Here is a 15,877-nt window from a genome sequence, read left to right as displayed (position 1 = left end):
AAAAAAAAAAAAAAGAAAAGTATGACCCAAACACCAAAAAGAAAAAAAAATCAAGAAACAGAAACTGACAGTGAGAGCAATCAGATATTGGATTTAACAGAAAAAGATTTCAAAGTAACCATTTGTTATGAGTTGAATAAGTTCCCCCCAAAATTCGTATGCTGAAGTCTTAATTCTCAGACCTCATAATGTCACTTTATTTGGGAAAAAGGTCATTGATGATTAAATTACTTAAGATGAGATCATGCTGGAATAGGGTAGGCCCCAAATCTAATATGACTCATGTCCTTGTTAAAAGGGCAAATTTGAACAGAGACAGGTACACAAGAAGAATGCCATGTGAAGATTGGAGTTATGCTGTCACAAACCAAGGATCTACCAGAAGCTAGGAGAAGGGCCTGGAGAAGATCCATCAATAACACCTTCAGAAGAAGCATGGCCCTGCTGACACCTTAATCTAAGACTTCTAACCTCCAGAACCATAAACTATAAACTTCTATTGTTTAAGTGACTCAGTTTATGCTAATTTGTTTCAACAGCCCTAGGAAAATAATACATCAATATAAATGTGTTTACAGAAGTAGAGCATGATTAAAGAAGGAAAATATAGTGAAAATATTACATCAAATAGAGAATATCAATGACATAGAAAATATAAAAAAGAATCAAATAGAAAGCATGGAGTTAATAAGTACAATAATTCAAATAAATGTACTAAGAGGGCACAGCAGTAGATTTGAATTAGCAGAAGAAAGAATTAGCAAACTTGATAATAGATCAATATAGATTATGTAAGCTTAAAGAGCAATAAGAATGAAGAAAAATGAACAGACTCTCAAAGAGTTGTGGGACACCATTAAGCACACCAATAAAAATATAATGGGAGTAACAGAAAGAGAGGAGACAGAAAGGAGAAGATAAAATATTTAAACAAATGATGGCTGCAAACGGTCCAGATTTGTTGAAATAATCTACAAATCCAAGAAGCTCAATAAGCTCCAAGAATGAGAAACACAAAGAGACCCACAAACTAATACATCGCACTAAAATTGTTGAATGTCAAAGACAAAGAGAAAATGTTGAAAAGAACAAAAGTGACATATTATGAATAAAAGAACTTAAATAAGATTTACGACTGATTTCTCAACAGAAACAGTGGTGGCTGGAAGGCAGTGGTATCACATATTTAAATTGGTCAAAGAAAAAACTATCAAGAATCTTATATCCTGCAAAGCTGTCACTCAAAAATGAAGGCAAAATAAAAACTTTATCAGATAAACAAAAACTGAGAGAGTTTGCTAGCAGACTAACCTTACAAGAAATACAAAGGAAGTTCTTCAGGCTGAAAGCAAATGATTCCAGAAGGTAAATTGGAACAAAGAGCATCAATTATGTAGTTATAAAAGACCCTATAAATTTTTCTTTGTTCTCACAGCTGATTTAAATTGTAAAAGCATTAAAAAAAGTTAAATTTAAATTTAAAAGTATAAATAATATGTATAGAATGTATTATTGGGCCTATAACAAATAAAAATATAATATATATGTAAAATATTTGCCAATAATAGTACAAAGGAAATGAGTGGGAAAAAAGGAAATTAATACAGATAGTAAAGTAATAATTGTAGCAGTATATTCTAGAGTTTGTAACATTTATAGATATAATACATATGACAAGGATACTAAAAAAAGGAGAAAAAGGGAATAGAGCTATATAGGAGTAAAATTTCTATATATCACTAGAATTAAGCTAACTTAAATACAAAGGTTATTCTGATAAGTTAAGATGTATATCTTAAGTCCTAGAACAACCACTAAAAATATAAATCAAAAAATACTGGCAAATCATTAATGATATTTTAAAATAGTCAATAAATGCAAAAGAAAGCAGTAAAGGAGGAATAGAGGAAGCAAAAAGACATGAGACATATAGAAAATAAAAAGTAAAATGGCAGATGTAAACAAAACTATACCATTAACAGCATTAAATTTATATGTATTAAGCAATTCCATAGAAAAGCAGAGGTGATCAGATAAAAAAGCATGATCCAACTATTGTTGACAACAGGAAATACACTTTAAATTCAAAGACACAAATAGTTTGGAAGTAAAAGGATGTAAAAAGATATCTCATGTAAACAGCACCACTGGAAAACTAGAGTGGCTATAATAATATTCAGAAAAATAGACTGTTTAAAAAAGAGTTAATAGAGACAAAGAGGGACATTTTATAATGATAAAAGGGTCAATCCATTAGGAATATATAACAATTATAAACATATGCGTCTAACAACAGAGCACAAATATACATGTAGCAGAAATAGATAGACATGAAAGTAGAAATAGATCCTTACTCTCAGTAAGGATAGAATAACTAGACATAAGATCAATAAGGAAATAGAAGACTTGAACAATACAATAACAAACAATATCTAACATTTATAGAATACTCACCCAACAACAACATAATGCACATTTTTCTCAAGTGCACGTGCAACAATCTTAAGAATAGATTATATGTGAGGCCATAAATCAATAGTACAATGTATTTTCTCTAACCACAAAGAAATGAAATTAGGAGCCAATAATAAGAAAAATTGGAAAACCAGCAAATATGTGGAAATTAAACAACACGCTCTTAAACAACCAATGAATGAAAGAACAAATCAAAAGGGAAATCGGAAAATACTTTGAGATGAGTGAAAATGAGAACACAACATACCAAAACTTATGAGATGCAGCTAAAACAGTGTTTAGAGAAAAATTTATAGCTGTAAATGCCGATAGTAAGAAAGAGAAAAACAATCTCATATCATTAATCTAACCTTCCACCTAAGACACTGGAGAAAAAAACAGCAAACTAAACCAAAACCAAGCAGAAGAAAGAAAATAATTAAGACTTGAGTGGAAATTAATGAAATAAAGAATATGATAACAATAGTATTCTTGAAACCAAAATCAATGAGACCAAAAGCTGGTTCTTTGAAAACATCAACAACCCATTAGAAATACTGAAATTACTAGAATCAAAGATGAAAGAGGAGATGTTACTGTCAAATTTACAGAAATAAAATGGCTTATAAAGGAATACTATGACAGTTATACTCCAAGAAATTAGATAACGGATAAAATGGACAAATTCATAGAAAGACGTAAACTACTGAAACTGGCTCAGGAAGAAATAGACCATCTAAATAGGCATACCAAATGAAGAGAATTACTCAGCAATAGTAATAACAATACCAATAGTAATAATAACTACCCATGAAGCAAAGCCCAGATCCAGATGGCTTCATGGCTAGATTTTATCAAACACTCAAAAAAGAATTAACACCCATTCTTCACAAGCTCTCTCCAAAAAACGGAAAAGGAGGGAATACTTTATAGCCCATTTTATAAAGCCGTATTACCCTGATGCCAAAACCAAATGAAGACATCACAAGGAAACTGCAGACCAATATCTCTTATGAACATGGGTACAAAAGTTCTCAACGCAATACTAGCCAAGTCCAGAAACATTTAAAAAGAATTATACACCATGATTCATTGAGATTTATCCCAGGGGTGCAAGGTTGGCTTAACATTCAATGTCAATTAATGTTATACATCATATCAACAAAATAAAAAGCGAAAATCACATGACCATCTTAATAGACAAAGGAAAAGCATTTGACAAAGTCCAACACCTTTCTTGATAAAAGAAACACTGAACAAACTTTAAATAAAAGGGAAACTCCTCAATCTGATAAAGGGCATCAAAAAAATCCAGCTAACATCATACTTAATGGTAAAAGACTGGATGCTTTCCTCCTAAAATCTGGAACAAGACAAGGATGTTTGCTCTTGCCACTTCCATTCAACGTAGTGCTTGAGGTTCTAGTCAGATGATTAGGCAAGAAAAAGAAATAAAATGCATTTATATTGGAAAGAAAGAAGTAAAATCTCTATGGTAGCTGAAAGGATTTCATACATAAAAAATTCTAAAGAGTCCGCTAAAAAATCTTAGAATTAATTAACAGGTTCAGTAAGGTTCCAGAATACAAATTCAACATGGAAAAATCAATTGTGTTCCAACACAATTTCAATTAGAAAGTAAATTAATAAAACAATTTCATTCACAATAACATCAAAAAGAATAAAATACATAGGAATAAATTTGACAAAAGAAGTACAAACCTATAATCTTAAAAATACAATATATTGTGGAAAGAAATTAAAGAAGATCTAAATAAATGGAAAAACATCCCATGTTCATGAATCAAAAGGCTTAACATTGTTAAGATAGAAACATTCCCCAAACTGATCCACAGATTCAATGCAATCCCTAATAGTCTTCCAACTAACTTTTTTATAGAAATGGAATAGCTGATTCTTAATTCATATGGAACAGCAAGAGACACAGAATAGCCAAAACAATCCTGAAAAAGAGTAAATTTAGAAGACTTCACACTCTGTGATTTCAGAGCTTACAATAATCAAGTAGCAACAATAATCAAGACAGTGTGTTACTGGCAAAAGGATAGACATATAGATAAATATAATAGAATTGAACATCCAGAAATAAGCCCATACACTTATGGCCAACTGACTTGTGATAAGGATGCTAAGATCATTCAATGGAGGAAATAATAGTCTTTTCAAAAAATAGTACTGGCACAACTGGATAATCATGAATAAGAGAATGAAGTTGGAGCCTTGACTCACATCATATACATAAATTAACTCAAAATGGATTAAAAACATAAATGTAAGAGGAAAAACGTTTTTAAAAACCCTTAGAGGAAAACATAGGGGTAAATATTCACAACCTGGGATATTTTTTTTATTAAGAATTTTTTTTTAAGATTTTATTTTTTTTCTTTTAACCCCAAAGCCCCCTAGTACATAGTTGTATATTCTTCGTTGTGGGTCCTTCTAGTTGCAGCATGTGGGATGCTGCCTCAGTGTGGTTTGATGAGCAGTGCCATGTCCGCGCCCAGGATTCAAACCAACAAACCACTGGGCTGCCTGAAGCGGAGCGCGCAAACTTAACCACTCAGCCACGGGGCCAGCCCCCACAACCTGGGATTTTTGATAAAAGATTTTTAGATATGGCAAAAAAACACAAGGAACAAATGACAATAGATAAATTGGACTTCATCAGAGTTAAAAACTTTTGTACATCCAAAGAATACATCAAAAAAGTAGAAAGACAACCAATTCTATATGGCAGAAAATATTTGAAAATCATATCTCTCAATGAACTTTTATTTAAAATATATAAAGAACTCTTACAACTCCACAATAAAAAGACAACCAAATTTAAAAATGGATAAAGGATCTGAATAGACATTTCTCAAAAGAAGAATATGCAAATAGCCAATAAACACATGAAAAGATGCTTGGCATCATTATTCATCAGGGAAATGTGACTCAAAACCACAATGAGATACCACTTTACACCCACAAGGATGGCTAGAATTAAAGAAAAATCAGATAGCGAGTGTTGACAAAGATTTGGAGGAATCAGAACCCTCATACACTGCCAGTAGAAATGTTAAATAGTGCAGCTACTATGAAAGACAGTATGGTAGTTCCTTATGTGATTAAACATAGAATTACCACATAATTCTGCAATTCCACTGATACATTTATACCCAAGAGAAATGAAAACGTGTTCACTCACATGCTTATACATGAATATTTATAGCAGCATTATTTTTAATAGCCATTAGGTAATAACCCATGTCCATCAGCAGATGAATGAATAAGCAAAATGTGTTATATCCATAAATGAAATATTATTCAACAATAAAAAGAATGAAGTATTGATACATGCTATGGCATGGATGAATCTGGAAAACAATACACTAAGTTAAAGAAGTTAGTCGCAAATGACCACATACTGTATGATTCCATTCATATGAAAGTCCAGAATAGGAAAGTCTATAGAGAAAGACAGTGCATTAATGATCGCCTAAGGTTTGGAGTGAGGATGTGGGGATAGGTGTGTGAAAGCTAAAGGTTTCAGGGCATCATCTTTTATGTTTGGTTGTGGTTAAGTGCCCGTAACATAAAATTTATCATCTTGATCATTTTTTTCAGTTTAAACATGTTATCTCCTTCTCATCCTGTCACACCAAGCCATGTGCACTGGAAATATTTATTTGTTTATTTATTGTAAAAACATGTAAAATTTACCATCTTACCGACTTTTAGGTATACAATACAGTCCTGTTACTAGATACACATTATTGTGCAATAGAGCTGTAGAAGTTTTTTATCTTGAAAAACTGAAACTCTATATCCATTGAATAACTCCCTTTACCCCTTTCTCCCAATCCTGGCAACCACCATTCTACTTTTCATTTCTAAGAATTTTTCTATTTTAGATACTTTATATAAGTGGAATCATGCAGTATTTGTCTTTTTGTAACTGGCTTATTTCACTTAACATGATGTCCTCAAGGTTCATCTCTGCTGTAGCAGTTGTCAGAACTTTCTTCCTTTTTAAGGCTGAATATTCCATTGTATGTACAGTCATGCACTGCATAACATTTCAGTCAATGACAGACTGCACATATGATAGTGGTTCCATAAGATTACTACCATATAGCCTAGGTACATAGCAGGTTATACCATGTAGGTTTGTATAAGCACACTCTGATGTTTTACAATGACAGAATTACCTAACAGTGTATTTCTCGGAATGTACCATTATTGTTAATCAACACATGACTGTATATAGCACAATTTGTTTATCCATTCATCCATTGATGGACACTTGCGTTGCCTCCACCTTTTGGCTATTGTGAATACAGGCGTATCTCATTTTACTGTGCTTGGCTTTATTGTGCCTCGCAGATATTGTATTTTTTATGACACCTTCTACCAGCAAAAAAGTTATGACTTGATGAAGGCTCAGGTGATGGTCAGCATTTTTAGCAATAACATGTTTTTTAATTAAGGTATGTACATCGTTTTTTAAGACATAATTCTACTTCGCACTTAATAGACTACAGTATAGTGTAAACATAACTTTTATATGCCCCAGAAAGCCAAAAATTTTTTGTGACTCAATTTACTGCTATATTTGTTTTATGATAGTGGTCTGGAACCAAACCCACAATTACTCCAAGGGATGCCAGGATGCTTCAATGGACATGGTTGTAAAAATATGTCTTCGAGGCTCTGCTTTCAGTTCTTTTGGGTATATAACCAGAAGTGAAATTACTGCATCATATGATAATTCTGTTTTTGATTTTTCTGATGAGCCTCCATACTGTTTTCCGTGATGGCTACACCATTTTACATTCACAGCAACAGTGCACAAGGGTTCAAATTTCTCCACATCCTTGCCAACTCTTGTTTTTTTCTGGATTTTTTGGCTGTTAGACTTCCTAATGAGTGGGAGGTGGTATCTCATTGTGGTTTTGGTTTGCATTTCCCTAATGATTAGTGATGTTGAGCATCTTTTCATGTGCTTAATGGCCATTTGTATGTCTTCTTTGGAGAAATGCACATTCACAACATTCGTGTATTTTTTAATTGTTTTTTTCTTTTTGTAGAGTTTTGGGAATTCTTTCTGTATTCTGGCTATTAACCTCTTTTCAGATATACGTTTTGCAAATATTATCTCCCATTCCATAGGTTGCCTTTTTACTCTGTTGACTGTTATATTTTCTTTATATTATTTTGTTTTTATTGCAGTAACATTGGATTATAACATTATATGGCTTTCAGTTGTACATCGTAATATATTTCAAATCTTTGTGGATTACGTCATGTTCACCACCAAAAAACTAATTATAGTCCGTCACCACACATGTGAGCCTAATCCCCCCTTTTCTCTTCCCCTCTCCCCCCTTCCCCTATGGTAACCACCAATCCGATCTCCATTGCTGTGTGTGTGTTTGTCGTTGTTTTTATCTCCTACTTATGAGTGAGATCATATGGTATTTGACTTTCTCCCTCTGAGTTATTTCACTCAGCATAATACCCTCAAGCTCCATCCATGTTGTCACAAATGGCCGGATTTCTTCATTTCTTATGGCTGAGTAGTATTTCATTGTGTGTATATGCCACATCTTCTTTATCCATTCATCCCTCGATGGGCACCTAGGTTGCTTCCAAGTCTTGGCTGTTGTGAATACTGCTGCAATGAACATAGGGGTGTATGTATCTTTGTGTTTTCAAGTTCTTTGGATAAATACCCAGCAGTGGAATAGCTGGATCATATGGTAGACCTACTCTGAATTTTCTGAGGATACGCCATACTGCTTTCCATAGTGGCTGCAACAGTTTGCACTCCCGCCAGCAGTGTACAAGTGTTCCCTTCTCTCCACATCCTCTACAACATTTGTTGTTTCCTGTCTTGTTAATTATAGCCATTCTGACCAGAGTGAGGTGATATCATGTTGGAGTTTTGATTTGCATTCCCCTGATAGCTAATGATGTTGAACATCTTTTCATATGCCTGTTGGCCATACATATATCTTCTTTGGAGAAATCTCTGTTCAGATCTTTTGCCCATTTTTTAATTGGGTTGTTTTGTGTTGTTGTTGAGATGTATGAGTTCTTTGTATATTTTGAATATTAACCCCTTGTCTGATATACGGTTTGCAAATATCTTCTCCCACTTGTTAGTTGGTCTTTTCATTTTGTTGATGATTTCCTTTGCTGTGCAGAAAGTTTTTAGTTTGATGTAGTCCCATTTGTTCATTTATTCTCTTGTTTCCCCTGCCTGGTCAGACATGGTACTTGAAAATATGCTGCTAAGACCGATGTCAAAGAGTGTACTGTCTATGTTTTCTTCTAGAAGTTTCATGGTTTCAGATCTTACATTCAAGTCTTTAATCCATTTTGAGTTGATTTTTGTGCATGGTGTAAGGGAATGGTCTACTTTGATTCATTTGCATGTGGCTGTCCAGTTTTCCCAACACCATTTATTGAAGAGACTCTCCTTTCTCCATCGTATGCTCTTGGCTCCCTTTTGAATATTAGCTGTCCATAAATGTGTGGGTTTATGTCTGGGCTCTGCATTCTGTTCCACTGATCTGTGTGTCTGCATTTGTTCCAGTGCCACGCTGGTTTGGTTACTATAGCTTTGTAGTATATTTTGAAGTCTGGGAGTGTGATACCTCCACCTTTGTTCTTTTTCATCAGGATTCCTTTGGCTATTCAAAGTCTTTTGTTGTTCCATACAAATTTTAGGATTCTTTGTTCTATTTCTGTGAAAAATGTTGTTGGAAATTTGATAGGCATTGCATTGAATCTATAGATTGCTTTGGGAAGTATGGACTTTTTAACTATGTTAAGTCTTCCAATCCAAGAGCATAGAATATCTGTCCATTTCTTTGTGTCTTCAATTTCTTTCAACAGTGTTTTATATTTTTCAGTGTACAGATCTTTCACCTCTTTGGTTAAGTTTATTCCTATTTTATTCTTTTTGTTACAATTGCCAATGGCATTGTATTCTTAATTTCTCTTTCTGCTACTTCGTTGTTAGTGTATAGAAATGCAACCGATTTTTGTATGTTGATTTTGTATCCTGCGACTTAAATGTATTCATTTACTATTTCTAAAAGTTTTTTCGTGGATTCTTTGTGGTTTTCTATATATAAATCAGGTCGTTTGCAAAGAGTGACAGTTTCACTTCTTTTCCAGTTTGTATCCCTTTGATTTCATTTTCTCGCCTGATGCGCTCGCTAGGACATCCAACACTATGTTAAATAAGAGTGATGACAGTGGGCATCCCTGTCTGGTTCCTTTTCCTAGAGGGATAGCTTTCAGTTTTTCTCCATTGAGAATGATATTTGCTGTGGATTTGTCATATATGACCTTTATTATGTTGAGGTGTTTTCCTTCTATATCCATTTCATTTAGAGTTTTTATCATAAATGGATGGTGTATCTTGTCAAATGCTTTCCCTGCATCTATTGAGATGATCATGGATTTTTATTCTTCATTGTGTTAATGTGGTGTGTCATGTTGATAGATTTGCAGGTGTTGAACCATCCCTACATCCCTGGAATGAAATACACTTGATAATGATATATGATCTTTTTAATGTATTGTTGTATTCGATTTGCTAGTATTTTGTTGGAGATTTTTACATCGATGTTCATCAGTGATATTGCCCTGTAATTTTCTTTTTTGTGTGTTGTCCTTGTCTGGTTTTTGTATCAGGATAATGTTGGCTTCGTAGAATGAGTTAGGAAGCCTCCTCTCCTCTTTAATTTTTTTGGAAGAGTTTGAGGAGGATAGGTATTGTCTTCTTTGAATGATTGGTAGAATTCACCAGGGAAGCTATCTGGTCCTGGACTTTTATTTTTGGGGACGTTTTTGATTGCTGTTTCGATCTCTTTACTGGTGATCAGTCTATTCAAATTTTCTACATGTTCTTGGTCCAGTTTTGGAAGGTTGTCTGTTTCTAAGAATTTATCCATTTCTTCTAGATTATCCAATTTATTGGCGTATAGCTTTTCATAGTATTCTCTTATCTTTTGTATTTCTGAGATGTCCATTGTAATTTATTCTCTTTCATTTCTGATTTTATTTTTGAGCCTTCTCTCTTTTTTTCTGGTGACTCTAGCTAAGGGTTTATCAATTTTGTATATCTTTCCAAAGAACCAGCTCTTGGTTTCATTCATTTTTTCTATTGTTTTTTCAGTCTCTACTTCATTTATTTCTGTTCTGATTTTTATTATTTCCTTCTGTCTGCTGATTTAGGGCTTTGTTTGTTCTTTTTCCAGTTTATTTAGACACACTTTTAAATTGTTTATTTGGGACTTTCCTTCTTTGTTGAGGTAGGCCTGAAGTGCTATAGACTTCCCTCTTAGCACCGCTTTTGCTGTATCCCATAGATTTTGGCATATCGTGTTTTCATTTTCATTTGTCTCCAGGAATTTTTTGATTTCTTCTTTGATTTCTTCATTGACTCAATCGTTGTTCAGTAGCATTTTCTTTAGTCTCCACATTTTTGTGGCTTTTCTGATCTTCCTTCTGTAGTTGATTTCTAGTTTCATACCTTTGTGGTCAGAGAAGATGCATGGCATTATTTCGATCTTTTTAAATTTATTGAGACTTATTTTGTGGCCTAATATGTGATCAATCCTGGAGAATGTTTCATGTGCATTTGAAAAGAATGTGTATTCTGCGGTTTTTGGATAGAATGTTCTATATATATCTACTAAGTCTATCTGATCAAATGTGTCATTTAAGGCCAGTGTTTCCTTATTGATCTTCTGTTTGGATGATCTATCCATTGGTGTAAGTGGAGTGTTAAAGTCCCCTAATATTATTGTGTTACTGTCTATTACTCCTTTTATGTCTGTTAATAATTGCTTTATATATTTAGGTGCTCCTATGTTGGGTGCATAGATATTTACACGTGTTATATCTTCTTGTGGGATTGTTCCCTATATCATTATGTAGTGCCCTTCTTTGTCTCTTGGTTCAGTTTTTGTTTCAAAGTCTATTTTGTATGATATAAGCATTGCTACCCCTGCTTTCTTTTCTTTTCCATTTGCATGGAGTATTATTTTCCATCCTTTCATTTTCAGTTTGTGAGTGTCTTTAGGTCTGAAGTGTGTCTCTTGTATATAGCAATTATGGGTCTTGTTTTTTTTATCCAATTGGCCACCCTATGTCTTTTGATTGGAGCATTTACTCTATTGACTTTTAAAGTACCTTTTGATAAATATGTATTTATTGCCATTTTGTTACCTTTTTTTCTGGGTGTTTTAGTAGTTCTCTGTTTCTTTCTTTTGCTCTCGCTCTCTTCCCTTGTGTTTTGATGGCTTTCTTTAGTAATATGTTTGATTTCTTTTCTTTCATCTTACTTATTTGCTTACTTATTATAGGTTTTTGGTTTGTGATTACCATGAGGATACTATATAATATTCTATGTATATAGCCATCTATATTCAATTGATAGACTCTTTTGCTTGACCTCTTTCTAAAAACTCTGCTATTTCACTCCCTTCCTCCCACATTTTATGTTTTTGAAATTTCATCTAATCTCTTGTTTTGTGCGTGTCTATCCATTATCGTATCATTGAAATAGGTAATTTTAGTACTTTTGTCTTTTAACCTTCATATTATCTTCATAGGTGGTTGATCTACTACCTTTACTATATTTTTACCTTTACCGGTGATTCTATTGTCTGTTTCTTTTGGGGGGGGTTGATAACTTTTTGTATCTCTATTTGTGGTCATTGCCTTCTCATTTAAATAAGTCCTTTCAACAATTCTTGTAGAGCTGGTTTCTTGGTGATAAACTCCTTTAATTTTTGCTTGTCTGGGTAGCTATTTATCTCTCCTTCCATTCTGAATGACAACCTTGCTGGGTAGACTATTCTTGGGAGTATATTTTTTCCTTTCAAGACTTTAAATATGTCATGCCACTCTCTTCTCACCTGCAATGTTTCTGCTGAGAAGTCAGTTGACAGCCTTAAGGGGTTTCCTTTGTATGTCACTTGTTGCCTTTCTCTTACAGCTTTTAGGATTCTCTCTTTATCTTTAATTTTGGACATTTTAATTATAACGTGTCTTGGTGTGGGCCTTTTTGGGCTTATCTTGTTTGAAGCTCTCTTTGCTTCCTGTACATGGATGTCTGTTTTCTTCCTTAGGTTAGGAAAGTTTTCAGCTATTATTTCTTCAAATAGATTTTCTGCCCGTTTGTCTCTCTTCTCCTTCTGGGACACCTATAATATGAATGTTAGTGTGCTTGATATTGTCCCAGAGTCCCCTTAGACTGTTCTCATTCTGTCTGATTCTTTTTTCTTTCATCTGTTCAGCTTGAGCGATTTCCTCTAGTCTTTCACTTAGCTCATTGATCCGTTCTTCTTATCATCTACTCTGTTATCAAGTCCCTCTAGGGAATTTTTCATTTCCAGTATTGTATTCTTCATTTATGGTTTATTCTGTTTTATATTTTCCAATTCTGTGTTGACAAGCTCACTGTGTTCATTCAGTCTTCTCCAAATATCTGTGAGCATCCTCTTGAGTTTTTGTTTGAACTCTTTGTCAGGTAGGTTGCTTATTTTTATTTTATTTAGTCCTTTCCCTGGTGTTTTGCCCTGTTCCCTTGCTTGGAATGTAGTCCTTTGTCTCCTCATTATGCTTCTTCCTCTGTGCTTATATCTATGTATTAGGTGAGTCAGCTATGTCTCCTGTTCTTCGTGAAGTGACCTTATGTAAGAGATACCTTTTGATGCCCAGCAGTGTGCTTCCCTCTCATCACCAGTCCAAATGATCCAGGAGTGACCCCTTTGTGGGCTATTTGTGTCTTTCTGCTGTGGCAGTGTTGCTCTTAATGCAGGTATACAGGGAGTCTAGTCTTTCCTTCCCTGGCCAGCCATTTGTAAATCCAGTTTGGGGAGCCTCAGCAGCATTGGCTAAAAGGTCTAACAGCACACTCCCATTGCAGTTTTCCTGTTAATTGGTTAGGTACCCAGTGTAGCTGGTTGCTAGGCTCAGGGGCTTACAGTTGCTATAGACCTCAGACCTGCAAGGCTGTTGTCAGTTCTCTTAGGTGTGCAGCTGAGTGGGGCTGGCCCTAGGCACAGGAGCACTCAATTGTTTAGGCTTTGGAATGTGGAGCTATTTATGAAGCACAGGTCTTCTGCCACTGATAAGCCTCACCCCCTACAGGACCACACACACCATCAACACAGTCCTGGCCTGTGCACACTTCCCAACCCCCTGGAGCATAACCTGACACCCCACTACAGAGGTCCCCACCTCTCCACCAGTGCTCCCCACAGTTCACCTTGTCCTCACACAGGCCCTGCCCCACAGAGGCAGACACCCTTGCCTGCCTGTAGAGGATCAAGTCACCCAGTCAATGCAGGCAGAGAGGTAGCCTGAAGGCTTGCTGTTGGGTGGGGCTGGTCCATAGGGCAGGCTGCCTTCCCTGGCTGAACTAAATTGAATCTGCACTCTAGTGGGTTTGGCAGACCCCTGGGATAACAGACCAGGGGAAGAACTGCAATGGTGTCTGCTGGGGTCTGTGTCAGCATGCCTGGACTAGGAGACAACAATGGCCACTACCAATGTCTCAGTCTCTGGAGAGGTCTCTCCTCTCACCAAGATGCACTCAGAGGCTACCAGGTGAGTCTTTTTTCTCCAAAGGACTGTCAGCCTTCTTTCTGGTGATTTTAGGTTGCTCTCTGAGACAGGTGAGTTTGTGCATGGGCCCTTTAAGACCCAGGTTTTTTCAGCTTTTGTCCAATAGCTTTTCTGGGGGTATTCCCTGCTGCAGTTAATAGCCAGCAAAGCGAGATAGTAAGACCCTCATCTCAGTTGTGCTGAATCTGAAGGATGCTTATAGCAGTATTGGGCCCCCACTCAGGACCTCACTCCTCCAGGGAGGGCTACATACCTTAGGGTGGCTCCTGCCTGGCCAGCTGTGAAACTCCGCTGCGAATCTTCACTGCTCCTGAAGGTGGCTTTTTTTTCTCTCCAGATGGAATTTCTGCCTCTTCTGCCTTAGTCAAGACTGTCCCTTGTTGTGGGGGTTATTTTTATCTACTTTTAAGTTTTCTATCCAGGGTGATTTTTCCAAAAATAGTTGTAACCTGGTTGTGTTCATGGGAGGAAATGAGTTCAGAGTCTGCCTATGCTGCCATCTCAACTGTGTTCTTGATGCTCAGAAATTTTTAATTTTGATGTCCAATTTACCTATTTTTACTTTTGTTGCCTGTTCTTTTGGTGTCATATCCAAGAAATCGTTGTTCAATCCAGTGTCATGAAGCTTTTCCCGTATGTTTTCTTCTAACAAATTTATAGTTTTCATTCTTACTTTTAGGTCCATTTTGAGCTAATTTTTGTATATGTCATAAGGTAAGAGTACCAATTGATTCCTTTGTATGTGGATATCCAGTTTTCCTAATACCATTTGATGAAAAGACTGTCTTCTCCCCATTGAATGGTCTTGGCACCCTTATAAAAAATCATTTAACCATATATGTGAGGGTTTGTTTATGGGCTTTCTGCTGTATTTCATTGGTCTTTATGTCTTTATGTCAACCACACTGTTTTTATTGCTATAACTTTATAATAAATTTTGAAATCAGGCAGTGTGAGGGCTCCAAGTTTATTCTTTCTCAAAATTGTTTTGGCTATTCTGGGTACCTTAAGAGTCCATATGAATTTTAGGGTGGATTTTTCTATTTCCCAACACCATAGGGATTTTAATAGATGTTGTATTAAATGTGTAGATCACTTTGGGGAGTATTGACATCTTAATAATATTAAGTTTTCCAATCTATGAACATGTGGGATTTCCTTTTGAAGTGATGAAATATTCTAAAATTGACTGTGGATGGTTGCACATATCTGTGAATATACCAAAACCATTGAATTGAACACTGAATGGATGAATTGTATGGTATGTGAATTATAACTCAATAAAGCTGTTTTTTTAAGAAAGATGGAATATTCAGTGTCCATACCAACACCTGCACCTACTGCTTTTCTTTATGTGAAGACACAGTGACAGTTTGAGTGTGCTGTAGATGAGCCCAGAACATTCCATATGTTGCCTAACTTTCATAATAAAGATAGTTTTATTATAGTTTATATCATCTTATCCTCCCAAAAATCATTTTGTAATGTAGGGCAAATATCATTATCTCCACCTAACATCAGGAAACTAAAGTGCAATGAATTTGTGGGAATTCAAAGATCCTTTGGCTGAAAAGTAGCAGAGATAATACTTGAACATAGGTCTCTGACTACAGTGTCTGTGCTGTTTCCATTATGCTACACCACTTATCGTGACTCACTAATTTTGTAAACTCTTTGAGGTCATGAACTATTTGTATAACTTTGTATCACAAATAATGGCTGGCTTATAGCAAGTATTTCATAAATACTTATTGGACTTTTCAAC

This window comes from Equus quagga, chromosome 10 (genome assembly GCF_021613505.1).
Source record: "Equus quagga isolate Etosha38 chromosome 10, UCLA_HA_Equagga_1.0, whole genome shotgun sequence".
NCBI classification, from domain to species: Eukaryota; Metazoa; Chordata; class Mammalia; order Perissodactyla; family Equidae; genus Equus; species Equus quagga.
The sequence above is the reverse complement of the archived record's forward strand: the minus strand, read 5'-3'. Positions refer to the sequence as shown.